Source organism: Calliphora vicina, chromosome 3 (assembly GCF_958450345.1).
Source record: "Calliphora vicina chromosome 3, idCalVici1.1, whole genome shotgun sequence".
NCBI lineage: Eukaryota > Metazoa > Arthropoda > Insecta > Diptera > Calliphoridae > Calliphora > Calliphora vicina.
This window is the reverse complement of record NC_088782.1, coordinates 126,260,250-126,275,813: the sequence shown is the minus strand read 5'-3', so window position 1 is coordinate 126,275,813 and position 15,564 is coordinate 126,260,250.

Below are 15,564 nucleotides of genomic sequence, written 5' to 3'. Positions count from 1 at the left end.
TATTTATTTACATTTACACTGCACTTGTATGCTTCTTCTTTTTTCTAGTTGTTACAGCTTTTTTTTGTTGTTGCTCTTCTTTATTAAATGCACTATTTCCGTTTTATCTCTCATTCTCTTCTTAATGGTACCTTGCAGAGCGAGAACCGTTAATAACAACAAAAATATACCATCAATCAATCACTCACACTCTTACATTTATCAATCACACCGTCACGAATTATAAATTATTTCTTTCTTCTGTTTTATTTATATTTTTTTATAATTAAAATTTGTTTTTATTGCGTTTAGTTAGATTAAAGCAAAGTTGTCAGAGCGAACGTTCGTTTAAGACTGAATGGCTAAAACATAAAGTTACCAAGTCAACCGTCATTTGTTGGTTGTTTTGTTTTTTCCACATTTTTTGTCTAACCACTACATTCATACAATAATATTGTTGTTACTAATAACAACAACAATATTACAATGTTATTGAACATGTGGATGAGGGGTCTGGTGGAGCCAGGCCGGCCTTTAAATGTTGAGTTACCAATATTTGTTATAATTTTTATTGAAACAGTTAAAAGCTAAAAAGAGCATAAAAGTGAGAGAGCGAGAGTGTAAGGAAAAGAGTTAAAGTATTGTAAAAATTAGTGTAAAAAAACCCAGCAAATAATTTGGAATTAATAGAGTTTAAAGAGGCCAATATATTGGGATTAATTTAAAGAATTTATTGCAAAATTTTATTTATTAATGGCAGCTGGAGAACTAGACTCAATTTTAAATCGTTCTTAACTAAATATAAAACTCAGTTATTCTGAATTTTCAATAGACAACTAAATGAGAATTTTGAGCAAAAATACATAAAATATTCAGCTCAATCATGAATAAAAAATTCCCAGGGAGTTTGTTCCCCGGGAGATTTTTCCTATTGAATTTACATAGGAAAAATGGGAAAAGGGATAAAACTCCCGGAGAATTTTTATTCATAATTGGGTTGATTAACTTTCAGTTCGAAAATGTAAAAAAATGCCAAAGTTATTACCTCAAAATAGTTTAATTTTTTATAAAGTTTATACTAACAAGTCTGTGCCGAATCTTAAATAGCCAATAAAATATTTTTCTGATATAGCGGTTATATGGGGGGTAGGTTCAATTATGGACCGATCCTCACAAAAGTTGTTAGAAAGATTTAGGTTAATATAAAATTTGTTTATATCCAATTTCATCACTATATTAATTAATATAAGATTATGAATGTTTAAGTAATTTTCTGAGGGGGGCCTTGTCTGGGGACTAGGGAAAATGTTACCCGATTTTCGCCATACTTTACAGTATAATTTTAGAGTACTAATTTGAGAAATTTTTTATTAAGATTGCCTCATAATCAACATATTTATGACGGCTCATACAATATTCCGAGGGGGGACATTTGCATGGGGGCTAGGTAAAAGCATGGACTTACTAACAGAGAGTATTTGTGGCAAATTTAAGCCAGCTATCTCCATTTCGTTTGGGCCCTATCGTGTTTTCAACCGACAGACAGACGGAGGGTCCCGAATACACTACTAATGTGGGTCAGAGACAAATACTTTGATGTGTTACAAACGGAATGACAAAATCAATATCAGCCCAATTATGAATAAAAATTCCGCGGGAGTTTTTTCCCTTTTCTCATTTTTCCTATTCAATTTCAATGAGAAAAAACTCCCGGGGAACAAACTCCCGCGGAATTTTTTATTCATAATTGGGCTGTATATCTTCCTTTCTTTTTTGATGGTTTGTATAAAATATATCGGCACCCCAAAATTCTTGGAAGATATCAATTTGACACTATTCGGGCAAAAAATGTGTTGCCAAACAAAAAAACTATATAGTTTGACAGCTGACAGTTTAAGGTTAGTAAAAATGGAGCAAGATACAACAAAACAATCAGCCCAATTATGAATAAAAAATTCCGCGGGAGTTTGTTCCCCGGGAGTTTTTTCCCATTGAATTTGAATAGCAAAAATGAGAAAAGGCGAAAAACTCCCGGGGAATTTTTATTCATAATTGGGCTGAATATTTCCAAAAAATTTAAAGTTATCGTAAAATCGACTGAATAAGACTTAATTGAATCGCAACATTATTAATCAAAGTTAAACATTTGATTTTTACATTAATAAGTTTACTGGGTTGCACACAGTGCTGCCACACGATTTCCTTAAAGAAATCATTAAATTCATTATTTATTCTAGGATCTGCACGAGCATCAATTGCTGCTTCTAAGGCAGATCAATTAATTCCAAAATCATTAACAATTTCATTCATTCGCTTCCACCACTTAAAAGTACAGCTTTAATCCCACCTTATCGAAAGTAACTGTTACCGATTCAGAGATAGCGAGAATTTGATTTGTGTTGCTGTCACTGTGTTCTGCCAGAAACACGAATGGAAAACAATTTTGAAAAGCACTCAAAAATTATTTGAAAACTGAGTGATTTTCATAGCATTTTCGATGGCTATTAAGGATCTTGAAAATTCCAGAAAACATTAAAATTTAAGTGGTTACTCGCTTTAGCTATAAAAGTAACCGGTTACTTTTAAAATAAATTTTTTTGTGAGTTTTTTTTTTCTTAATAATTCATTCTTCACACAAAAATAACCATGTTAAATTGAACAAAAACAAAAAATAGACAAAGAATATGTAAAAAGTAACCGCATTAAAAATTTCAAAATTTTTAAAAAAAAATTTCACAATAAAATCTTGGAACACTCGTAAAGAATTAAACTATATTGAAAATTAAAAAAGCATTAAAATTTATGTGGGTACTTGTCTCAAACACAAAAGTAACCACCTTAAATATTACCAAATATACACATTTTTTCTCTTAACGTATTTTAAAATAATCATTATAAAATAAAACTATGATGACAACATCAAAAACATGATATATTAAATGGTTACTCGTGTCAACTACAAAAGTAACCACTTAATATATTTCCTAATGTGTCCATTTTTCAGAATAATCATAAAGCAATAAAATCTCTTTTGCTAAATACAAAAACCTAAAAATTTTAAGTGGTTACTCATCTTAATTTCAAAAGTAACCACTTTAAATATATCCAATTATTAAACATTTTTCTCCTAAAATATTTTAAAATAATCATCATACAGTAAAACTATCATGGAAACTAAAAAAATATGAAATATTAAATGGTTACTCGTGTCAACTACAAAAGTAACCACTTAATATATTTCCTAAAGTGTCAATTTTTACACAAAAAAAAATCAGAATTATTATAAAGCAATAAAATCTTGGAAAATACAAAAACCTACAAAATTTAAGTGGTTACTCATCTTAATTACAAAAGTAACCATTTAAAATATTTCCAAATATATAAAATTTTTCTCATAACTATTTTAAAATAATCATTATAAAATAAAACTATCATGGTAACTACAAAAATATGAAATATTAAATGGTTACTTGTCTCAAATATAAAAGTAACCACTTAATATATTTCCAAATGTGTCCAGATTTTTTCAAAAAACAAATCAGAGTATTTAAAAAGCAATAAAATCTTGGAAAATACACAAGCCTACAAAATTTAAGTGGTTACTCATCTTAATTACAAAAGTAACCATTTAAATATATAAAAATTTGTCTCTAACAATGTTTTAAAATAATCATTATAAAGTAAAACTATCTTGGAAACTACAAAAACATGATATATTAAATGGTTACTCGTGTCTACTACAAAAGTAACCACTTAATATATTTCCAAATGTGTCTATTTTTCTCAAAAAAAAAAAACATAAAGGAATAAAATCACAGTGAAATATACCAAACAAATTAAAAAATTAAGTGGTTACTTATCTCTATTACAAAAGTAACCATTTAAAACAAAATTCAAAATTTTTATATTTTTCTAAAAGTAATTATAATAGAATGAAATCACCTTGAATATACCAAAGAACTTGCAATTTTTAGCGGTTACTTGTATCCAATATAAAAATAACCGGTTATATTTTTTATTATCAAAAATAACCACTTAAAATATTTCCAAATGTGTCAATATTACTCAAAAAAAAAAAACATAATAATCATAAAGGAATGAAATACAAAAACCTACAAAATTTAAGTGGTTCTCATCTCAATTACAAAAGTAACCATTTAAAAAAATTTTAAATTGTTTCTATTTTTCTAAAACTAATTATAATATAATGAAATCATCTTGAATATAACAAAGAACTTTACATTTTCAGCGGTTACTTGTCTCCAATATAAAAATAACCGGTTTCTTTTTTTATTATGAATTTTTTATACAAAATATGTAAAATTAAACAATAATAAAACAATTTTTTAAGTAACCATTTTATAAAAAAAAGTAACCACCTTAGAAAATGTCAAAATAGATGAAATTTTCATCATTTTTTCTGAAAAATTTCCAAACAAACAAATTTATTATAATAAAACTACCTTGCTTTTTATATCAAATTGTTTAATCCTTTTTCTGGGTTTTCCTAAGCTTAACCTATTGGCAGCACTAAAATATACGGTGATTCTAAGAGAGAGAGAGAAAGAGCTATTTTAAACCACAGTAAATTTGTATAAAAGAGAGCAAAAGTTGTTCGAGTAAATAAAACTCTAGTAATGTGCAAAATTGCAAAAGTATTTATTTTGTTTTGCTTATTGTAAATTGTAAGTACAACTTTAAAATGAACTTTATTTCTGGTTGTTCTTCCGTTTCTTAGCAATATCTAGTTTTGACCTTATTCTGGCCTTTGTATTCCTTGTTTCTTTAGGAGTCCCAAAAATAACTAAAGAAAAACACGAAATACCAGCAACTACAACAATGAGGTGGCGATAATAATGATGATGGTGGTAACAACAATATAAGTATTTCTTTTTAAATTTGTTTTATTTAGTACAAATTTTCTGGGTCTAACAACCAGCAAGTAAATGATCTATCTAAACAGCAACTTGGTTACAAAACTTTATACTACTAATGACAACAATAACAATAGAAATTAGTTTATTCTAGTCTTCCGATTGGAGGGTCGTTCGTTTGTTGTCGTGTTTTTTTATTTTCATGTTTATACAAGACAAGACATGCTTATGACCGTTCAATTTAAATGCTATTGTTTCTAATTTAAAACAATACAACGGGTGTCTTGTAATTGAGTTTTTTTTTTATTATTCATGTTGACCACGTTTTAAAATAAAAATATTTTAATGTTATAAATAGTTAAATTTAAGCTGCTCAGTTCTTGTTCTGCTTTGCTTTTGTATGCTTTGCGTAACTTTTCATTTCAATTTAAACAATTTAAATGTATGTAAATAGAGTGTTAATCAAGTTTTACTTAGAAATTGTTTTAAAATTCTAAGATTTCAAATGCAACCATAACAATTATTTTAATAAAACCATAAAGCGTACCGGTTTTTCAAAAAAACAAAGAAACAAATTCAGTTTAGAATTTCTTAATTTTGAGTTTGAGTGTGGATTTTGGTTTGAGCTCTCTTATACAGCCAACATATGGAGGTTTAATGTCCGTAAATGGGCGTGAGAATTGTTTTTAATAATTTTAACCTTTTACGGTTGTTGTCCATGAACAAATAATGTTTTTTTTTTCTAGTTAGTATGTTTAAAACAATTAATTTATTTTGTTTGTTTTATATATTATTGTTGTTGCAAGATCTTTGTAATCTACACAAGCAAATTTGAAAGCTCACACACACCACAGCATGTTTAACTTCCTTTCTAAATGCAAGACAGATCATGAGAGATCTTAAGTAAAAGAGAATTTTTAACATGGATTTTGTTTCTTAAATATTTTGCATGCAAAAGGGTTTGACTGTATGACTGACAGCCAGTCTGACTGACTGTCTGCTATTGACACCAATATCGAATATCAAAAATATGTTAAACATTATAATGCTGTGGCAAATGTAAACAGGGTGCAATAAAAATTGAAACAAAATTCTAAAAAGATAATTTAAATATTTTAAAAGAACTTCTAAATTAATTTGTCATAGTCTAGTCATAGTCTAGTCATAGTCTAGTCATAGTCTAGTCATAGTCTAGTCATAGTCTAGTCATAGTCTAGTCATAGTCTAGTCATAGTCTAGTCATAGTCTAGTCATAGTCTAGTCATAGTCTAGTCATAGTCTAGTCATAGTCTAGTCATAGTCTAGTCATAGTCTAGTCATAGTCTAGTCATAGTCTAGTCATAGTCTAGTCATAGTCTAGTCATAGTCTAGTCATAGTCTAGTCATAGTCTAGTCATAGTCTAGTCATAGTCTAGTCATAGTCTAGTCATAGTCTAGTCATAGTCTAGTCATAGTCTAGTCATAGTCTAGTCATAGTCTAGTCATAGTCTAGTCATAGTCTAGTCATAGTCTAGTCATAGTCTAGTCATAGTCTAGTAATAGTCTAGTCATAGTCTAGTCATAGTCTAGTCATAGTCTAGTCATAGTCTAGTCATAGTCTAGTCATAGTCTAGTCATAGTCTAGTCATAGTCTAGTCATAGTCTAGTCATAGTCTAGTCATAGTCTAGTCATAGTCTAGTCATAGTCTAGTCATAGTCTAGTCATAGTCTAGTCATAGTCTAGTCATAGTCTAGTCATAGTCTAGTCATAGTCTAGTCATAGTCTAGTCATAGTCTAGTCATAGTCTAGTCATAGTCTAGTCATAGTCTAGTCATAGTCTAGTCATAGTCTAGTCATAGTCTAGTCATAGTCTAGTCATAGTCTAGTCATAGTCTAGTCATAGTCTAGTCATAGTCTAGTCATAGTCTAGTCATAGTCTAGTCATAGTCTAGTCATAGTCTAGTCATAGTCTAGTCATAGTCTAGTCATAGTCTAGTCATAGTCTAGTCATAGTCTAGTCATAGTCTAGTCATAGTCTAGTCATAGTCTAGTCATAGTCTAGTCATAGTCTAGTCATAGTCTAGTCATAGTCTAGTCATAGTCTAGTCATAGTCTAGTCATAGTCTAGTCATAGTCTAGTCATAGTCTAGTCATAGTCTAGTCATAGTCTAGTCATAGTCTAGTCATAGTCTAGTCATAGTCTAGTCATAGTCTAGTCATAGTCTAGTCATAGTCTAGTCATAGTCTAGTCATAGTCTAGTCATAGTCATAGTCTAGTCATAGTCTAGTCATAGTCTAGTCATAGTCTAGTCATAGTCTAGTCATAGTCTAGTCATAGTCTAGTCATAGTCTAGTCATAGTCTAGTCATAGTCTAGTCATAGTCTAGTCATAGTCTAGTCATAGTCTAGTCATAGTCTAGTCATAGTCTAGTCATAGTCTAGTCATAGTCTAGTCATAGTCTAGTCATAGTCTAGTCATAGTCTAGTCATAGTCTAGTCATAGTCTAGTCATAGTCTAGTCATAGTCTAGTCATAGTCTAGTCATAGTCTAGTCATAGTCTAGTCATAGTCTAGTCATAGTCTAGTCATAGTCTAGTCATAGTCTAGTCATAGTCTAGTCATAGTCTAGTCATAGTCTAGTCATAGTCTAGTCATAGTCTAGTCATAGTCTAGTCATAGTCTAGTCATAGTCTAGTCATAGTCTAGTCATAGTCTAGTCATAGTCTAGTCATAGTCTAGTCATAGTCTAGTCATAGTCTAGTCATAGTCTAGTCATAGTCTAGTCATAGTCTAGTCATAGTCTAGTCATAGTCTAGTCATAGTCTAGTCATAGTCTAGTCATAGTCTAGTCATAGTCTAGTCATAGTCTAGTCATAGTCTAGTCATAGTCTAGTCATAGTCTAGTCATAGTCTAGTCATAGTCTAGTCATAGTCTAGTCATAGTCTAGTCATAGTCTAGTCATAGTCTAGTCATAGTCTAGTCATAGTCTAGTCATAGTCTAGTCATAGTCTAGTCATAGTCTAGTCTAGTCATAGTCTAGTCATAGTCTAGTCATAGTCTAGTCATAGTCTAGTCATAGTCTAGTCTAGTCATAGTCTAGTCATAGTCTAGTCATAGTCTAGTCATAGTCTAGTCATAGTCTAGTCATAGTCTAGTCATATCTTTGACACTTCCTTTTTGCTACACCCTGTTTAAAATTTAGGTATGTATTCAAAATTGTGAATATTAAAATGCTTCGTTGATTTTTGTACATTTTTTATGACCACACACCAGCAGCCGAATGCACAACTACTTGCTGTCATCTGTAGCAACCAACTTTGAAGATCTTAATGTCATTGCTTTGGGAGCTTAAATGACACAACATGGTAACAAAAAAAACCCAAAAATATGACAAATATGTGTAAAAGGAAGCAACATTGTTGGCTAAGAAGGCGTTTGACAAAGACGAATTAAATATGAGCTTTAGTAGAAGATATGGTCGAAAATGTTGGTGGTAGCTTCTTCAAAGACTTCCCGTTACCCTCTATCATATACAAAGCTTAGAGAAAGTTACACAAAACTGTCACCACATCAGCTGTTCACATTATTTCTTCTAGTCGATTATCCGTAGAGCGACCACACTTCCTAGAGGAAGGAAGACGATCGTGATGATATTCCAAATACAAACCTTGACGAAATAAGGATCTCACAGCTGGGCCGTGATATCGTTAACTCGTAAATGAGGACAAACTCAAGAAATACTATAGTTTTATTACTTGAAGAACTGCAACTTGGGCTCAGGAGTTAGCAAGTTTAGGTCTACAGACCGTTCTCTAAACAATCCGACTATGTTTGAGAATATTTCTATGCCAGCCTCTAAAGCACTCCTTGAGAGACAAACTACTAGCCAGCTGCGCTTGATGGCCACAGATAAAGAAACCTTACAAAACTATTTAACGGTCAGTGGTTAACTAAGCTGATCCAGTATGATCGTATTCTTTGAGTGATACCCAGTGAAGAAAAATGTAAAGCGGTCAAAATGCAGGCATAAAGATCGTCAGAGGCTGTCTTCATAAGGAAACATAGGTTCTACCGGTCAGGTAACATAACGTCCAGTTGACGCATGACGGATGTCATCGGAGAAGTCATCCTAACTTCGACATCACACAGTGGAGGCTTCCCAGAGGCGTGTCAGACCGGCCCTATGTATATACTAGGAGAGGATACATAAGAATGTATAGGATCCATTTGAACGCAGTTCGTGCTTGACAGATTTTATCGACATTCATAGATATGTAATCAATTCTATGGTCGCAAGATGCCGTATGAATATCGTACTTAGGTCGTCCACTGTTTATAGCAAACGCGTGGAAGTTTCTGCAAAACGCCTGGAATATTCATGAGTAACAAAGGTTCTACCGATCAGTGAATATAACGTCATGTTAAAGCAACAGTTCCCACTGCGATGTCATTGGGTAATTCAGCCAAACTTCGACATCAAACATATGAAGGCTTCCCGGAGGAGTTCTTGACAGGACTTACGTTTGTATGTACAAGAGCATGTAGAGTTATGTGCTGGATCCATTTGAAAGCAGCTCGTAATTGACAGTTTCCAAGTTCTTAAATCAAATGTCTTCAACTTTAGCAGGATTCTAAGTATAAAATGTTAATTATTCTCGATTATACACCATTTCTTAGATTCTTCTTAAACAATTAACATGTTCCTTATATTTTTTTAATAAAGAATATAAGGAAAATTGCATGTTTTAGCAAACATTTGAATGACAGACATGTAAAACAGCAGATTGAAGGGTACCAATAAAAGACAAACAAAGAAGTAGTAAGAAAAATAAGAAACGTTGACTCATATAAAGTTCAACAGAAGAGCCTCATGATGATGATGATAATGATGTTGATCATACAACATTTAAGCCAAGTTTATAGGCATACACAGCAAGTACAACAGCAACAATAATAAAAAAAATATATATTTTAAAAAGAAAAAAACAAGTAACAATAAAGAGTATCTAACTATACAATGTGCGGATGTACTTCATGTCATAAATCTTTTAAACCTTGTTACTGTTACGAGCAGAATCTTAAAAACTCTTATTTGTGCGATTTATTGTTTAGTACAACTTCTTTGGAATGGATCTGACAAACTTGTAATATATTTTGTTGTTGTTGTTGTTTATTAGATTTTATGGACAATACAATACAACTACAGTACAATTAGAAAAATAAGAAGAAGTTTAACTATCACACACTACATTTGTTAAGTAACTCAAGAACGTTCCAAGCAAATAACTTTTAAATGTCCGTCCGTTCGTCCGTCCGTCCATCCACCCAGAGTAAGAGTATGTACAAGATCAGTTCATTATTATGGTTGTTCTTGTTGTAATGATCTTAAAGAACATGACTTTACATCATGTTAATTACAAATATGGTTGTGGTTTCTTTGTTCTTGATTTCGTATAGATATTCTTTCAACTCCCGGTATTTAGTCCTCATACTCGTATCACACATGAGATGAGAAAACATTTTTACTTTCATGGATGAAAAATAAAAAAAAAACAGAATTTTTCACAGCAATTTATAGGGGAAGCATTAGCCATGAAAAAGAATTTAAGATCAAGTAAGAAAAGTAATTTGATTTGCTAAGAAAAAACTAACAAAAGAAATGAAAACTTATTAAATTTTCATTAACGGCGAAAGAAACACTAGCAAAATGGAGAGTAAATGGGTTGATGACTGGGAAGAAATGTGAAATTAAAATGGCTTCAAGTTAAAGTTCTTGTTGCAACTGAACCGCTATTGTCGAGAGTTATTTCCTGAGGTAGAAACAGCTGTTGCTGGATAGACAATATTTGGCCGAGTGAGACTCGGATCGATCCAGAACGTAGATCTAATCGTCGTGGGAACGCTTGAAGATAATCATTGGCAGAGTGAGACTGGGGTCATTTCAGGCCAAAGATCCAAATTGTCGTGGGAAAGCTTGATGACAATCTTTAGCCGAATGAGACTAGGGTCATTCCAGAACGAAGATCCAATAACCGTTAGAACGCTTGATAACCATCTATAGCGGAGTGAGAATGGGGTTATTCCAGATCAAGATACAATTGTCGTGGGAACGCTTGAAGACAATCATTGGCAGAGTGAGACTGGGGTCATTCCAGAACGAAGATCCAAATTGTCGTGGGAACGCTTGTTGACAATCTTTGGCCTAGTGAGACTGGAATCGTTCCAGAACGAAAATACAATTGTCGTGATAAGGCTTGATGACAGTCTTTAGCCGAATGAGATTGGAATCGATCCAGAAGTGAGACTAGTGTCATTTCAGAACGAAGATCCAAATTGTCGTGGAAACGCTTGTTGACAATCTTTGGCATAGTGAGACTGGGATCTTTCCAGAACGAAAATACAATTGTCGTGGGAAGGCTTGATGACAGTCTTTAGCCGAGTGAGATTGGAATCGATCCAGAACGGAGATACAATTGTCGTGGGAACGCTTGAAGATAATCTTTAGTCGAGTGAGACTGGAGTCGTACCAGAACGTAAATCCAATTGTCGTGGGAAAGCTTGAAGACAATCATTGGCAGAGTGAGACTGGGGTCATTCCAGAACGAAGATCCAAATTGTCGTGGGAACGCTTGATGACAATCTTTAGCCGAGTGAGATTGGGATCGATCCTGAACGAAGATACAATTGTCGTGGGAACGCTTGAAGACAATCATTGGCGGAGTGTCACTGGGGTCATTCCAGAACGATGATCCAAATTGTCATAGGAACGCCGAGTGAGACTAGGGAGTGAGATTAAGGACTTTCCATAACCAAGATACAAATTGTCGTGGAAAAGCTTGAAGACAATCTTTGGCCGAGTGAGACTCGGGTCATTCCAGAATGAAGATCCAAATTGTCATGGGAACTCTTGATGCAAATATTTAGCAGAGTGAGACTAGGAACTTTCAATAACGAAGATACAAATTGTCGTGGGAAGGCTTGAAGACAATCATTGTCTGAGTGTCACTGGGGTCATTCCAGAATGAAGATCCAAATTGTCATGGGAAGGCTTGATGACAATCTTTAAAAGAGTGAGATTGGGATCAATCCAGAACGAAGATACAATTTTCATGGGAAGGCTTGAAGACAATCATTGTCGGAGTGTCACTGGGGTCCTTCCAGAATGAAGATCCAAATTGTCATGGGAACGCTTGATGCAAATATTTAGCCGAGTGAGACTAGGGACTTTCCATAACGAAGATACAAATTGTCGTGGAAAAGCTTGACGACAATCTTTAGCTCAGGGAGACTGGGGTCGTTCCAGAACGATGATCCAATTGTCGTGGAAACGCTTGACGTCAATCTATAGCCCAGTGAGACTCGGTTTGTTCCAGAACCAATATCCAAACTTAAAACTCGTGAAAACGCTTGATGGCAATCTTTAGTCGTGTGAGACTCGGGTCGTTCCAGAATGAAGATCCAATTGCTGTGGGAACGCTTGATGACAATCTTCAGGCAAATGAGACTGGGGTCATTCCTGAAAGGAGATCCAACTGTCGTGGAAACACTTGATGACAATCTTTGACCAAGTGAGACTGGGATCGTTCCAGAACGATGATACAATTGTCGTGGAAACTCTTGATGACAATCCAATCCCAATTGTCGTGGATACGCTTGATGACAAACTTTGGCCAAGTGTGACTGGGGTCGTTCAAGAACGAGGCTCGAGTCGTTCCAGAACCAATTATCGTGGAAACGCTTGAAGACAATATTTAGCCGAAGGAAGATCGGACTGTCGTGGAAATTCTTGATGGCAATCTTTAGTCGTTTGAGACTCGGGTCGTTCCAGAACGAAAATACAATTGTCGTGGAAACGCTTGATGACAAACTTTGGCCAAGTAAGACTGGGATCGTTCAATAATGAAGAACATCTTTAGCCGATTGAGACTCGAGACATTCCAGAAGGTGATCCAACTGTCGTGGAAACGCTTGATGACAATCTTTAGCCGATTGAGACTCGAGTCGTTCCAGAAGGAAGATCCGACTGTCGTGGGACAATCTTTAGACGAGTGAAACTGGGATTGTTACAGAACGAAGATTCATACCAGTAACACTTGTACATCTACTCTAATAGGGGCGCATCATTCAAAATTTTAATTTTTTAAAAAATTTCCAAAAAAAAATCTAAAAACTATTCGTATTTATGTTAACTAACAAACAAAACTTAATACAAATTTCTAAAATTTATTCTATTCTTATAAATTTTTAAATCTTACTTAAACAAAAAACAACCAGCCAGTTCCACTTGAGTAAATAACTCGGTAAATAGTTTCAAACAAAAAACCAGCCCTTTTCCACACATTTACGTAAAGAATCTTATAATAAAAACCATAAAAGATTTTGAAGTTTAAAAAGAAAAACATTTAAACAATAACAATATTTTACTTTGAATTGAATGATACTTTAGGTTAATAATTTAACAAACAGAAACCAAAAACAACTGTAAAGAAACAACAACTAATATTTCATAAAGGGTACGAGAAAAACTAAACCTTCAAACGCACTATAAAAATAAAACCAAAACAAAATCTATAAAAAAAATACCTACAACAATAAAAACTAGACAATCATATTAACAATTGTTGTTGAGGAATAAAAAAAAGAATTGCTATAATTATTATTAACATTAAGAGGTTTTTTTATGTGCATAAAAAAAGAAGCAGAGAGCATAAATAATTTAAGCCAGGGTAATAATTAAAAAACAACAATAACAGAACTAAAAAAAAGCTTTGAAAATTATAATGAAAAGTAAACAAAAAGAATACAGGAAAAACCAAAACAACTGTGTTTTTGTTTGTTTGTTTTGATAATAATTACGTTAGAGCGAGAGAGCAAGAATTTTGTTTACATTAAAGAAGAGAGTTTTTTAATCATTTTATACTCTTTAACTATTAATGATCTTTAAGAGTTTCTGTAAATATCTTAAGATTATTTGTTATTTATGTAGATTTGTTTTGTTAATTATCTTGGTTTATTAATGTATGAATAACAAATTATTTATGTATATGAGATCTAGAAAGAGAATGAATGTTTATTATAATAAAATGCTAAGCTACTGTATACATTAGCTATTTTACAATGTTTCAACGATTTTTTATATGAAAAATCACTTTTTCGTCAAAAATGTGAGTGATCACAGATCGAGCTCCTTTCCACGATTAAACGCTTATTTACAAAGTTATTAAGGATTTTAGATTTTTGTTTTTTTCATATGAAAAATCGATTTTTGGTAAAAAATATGAGTGATCACAGATCGAGCTCCTTTTCTCGATTAAACGCTTATTGGCCAAGTTATTAAAGAATTTAGATATTTTGAGTTTTTATATAAAAAATCGATTTTTGGCCAGAAATATGAGTGATCACAGATCGAGTTCCTTTTCTTGATTAAACGCTTATTGGCCAAGTTATTAGCGAATTTAGATATTTTGAGTTTTATGTAAAAAAATCGATTTTTGGTCAGAAATATGGGTGATCACAAATCGAGCTCTTTTTCTTGATTAAACGCTTAATGGCCAAGTTATTAGCGAATTTAGATATTTTGAGTTTTTATATAAAAAATCGATTTTTGGCCAGAAATATGAGTGATCACAGATCGAGCTCATTTTTACGATTAAAAGCTTATTTACAAAGTTATTAAGGATTTTAGATATTTTGGTGTTTTCATATGAAAAATCGATTTTTGGTTAGAAATATGAGTGATCACAGATCGAGGTCCATTTCTTGATTAAACGCTTATTGGCCAAGTAATTTGCGAATTTAGATATTTTGAGTTTTTATGTAAAAAAATCGATTTTTGGTCAGAAATATGAGTGATCACAGATCGAGCTCCTTTTCTTGATTAAACGCTAATTGGCCAAGTTATTAAAGAATTTAGATATTTTGAGTTTTTATATAAAAAAAATCGATTTTTGGCCAGAAATATGAGTGATCACAGATCGATCTCCTTTTCTTGATTAAACGCTTATTGGCCAAGTTATTAAAGAATTTAGATATTTTGAGTTTTTATATAAAAAAAAATCGATTTTTGGCCAGAAATGAGATATTTTGAGTTTTTATATAAAAAATCGATTTTTGGCCAGAAATATGAGTGATCACAGATCGAGCTCCTTTTCTCGATTAAACGCTTATTGGCCAAGTTATTAAAGAATTTAGATATTTTGAGTTTTTATATAAAAAATCGATTTTTGGCCAGAAATATGAGTGATCACAGATCGATCTCCTTTTCTTGATTAAACGCTTATTGGCCAAGTTATTAGCGAATTTAGATATTTTGAGTTTTTATATAAAAAAATCGGTTTTTGGCCAGAAATATGAGTGATCACAGATCGAGCTCCTTTTCTTGATTAAACGCTTATTGGCCAAGTTATTAAAGAATTTAGATATTTTGAGTTTTTATATAAAAAAAATCGATTTTTGGCCAGAAATATGAGTGATCACAGATCGATCTCCTTTTCTCGATTAAACGCTTATTGGCCAAGTTATTAGCGAATTTAGATATTTTGAGTTTTTATATAAAAAATCGATTTTTGGCCAGAAATATGAGTGATCACAGATCGAGCTCCTTTTCTTGAATAAACGCTTATTGGCCAAGTTATTAGCGAATTTAGATATTTTGAATTTTTTCATATGAAAAATCGATTTTTGGTCAGAAATATGAGTGACCACAGATCGAGCTCCTTTTCTTGATTAAA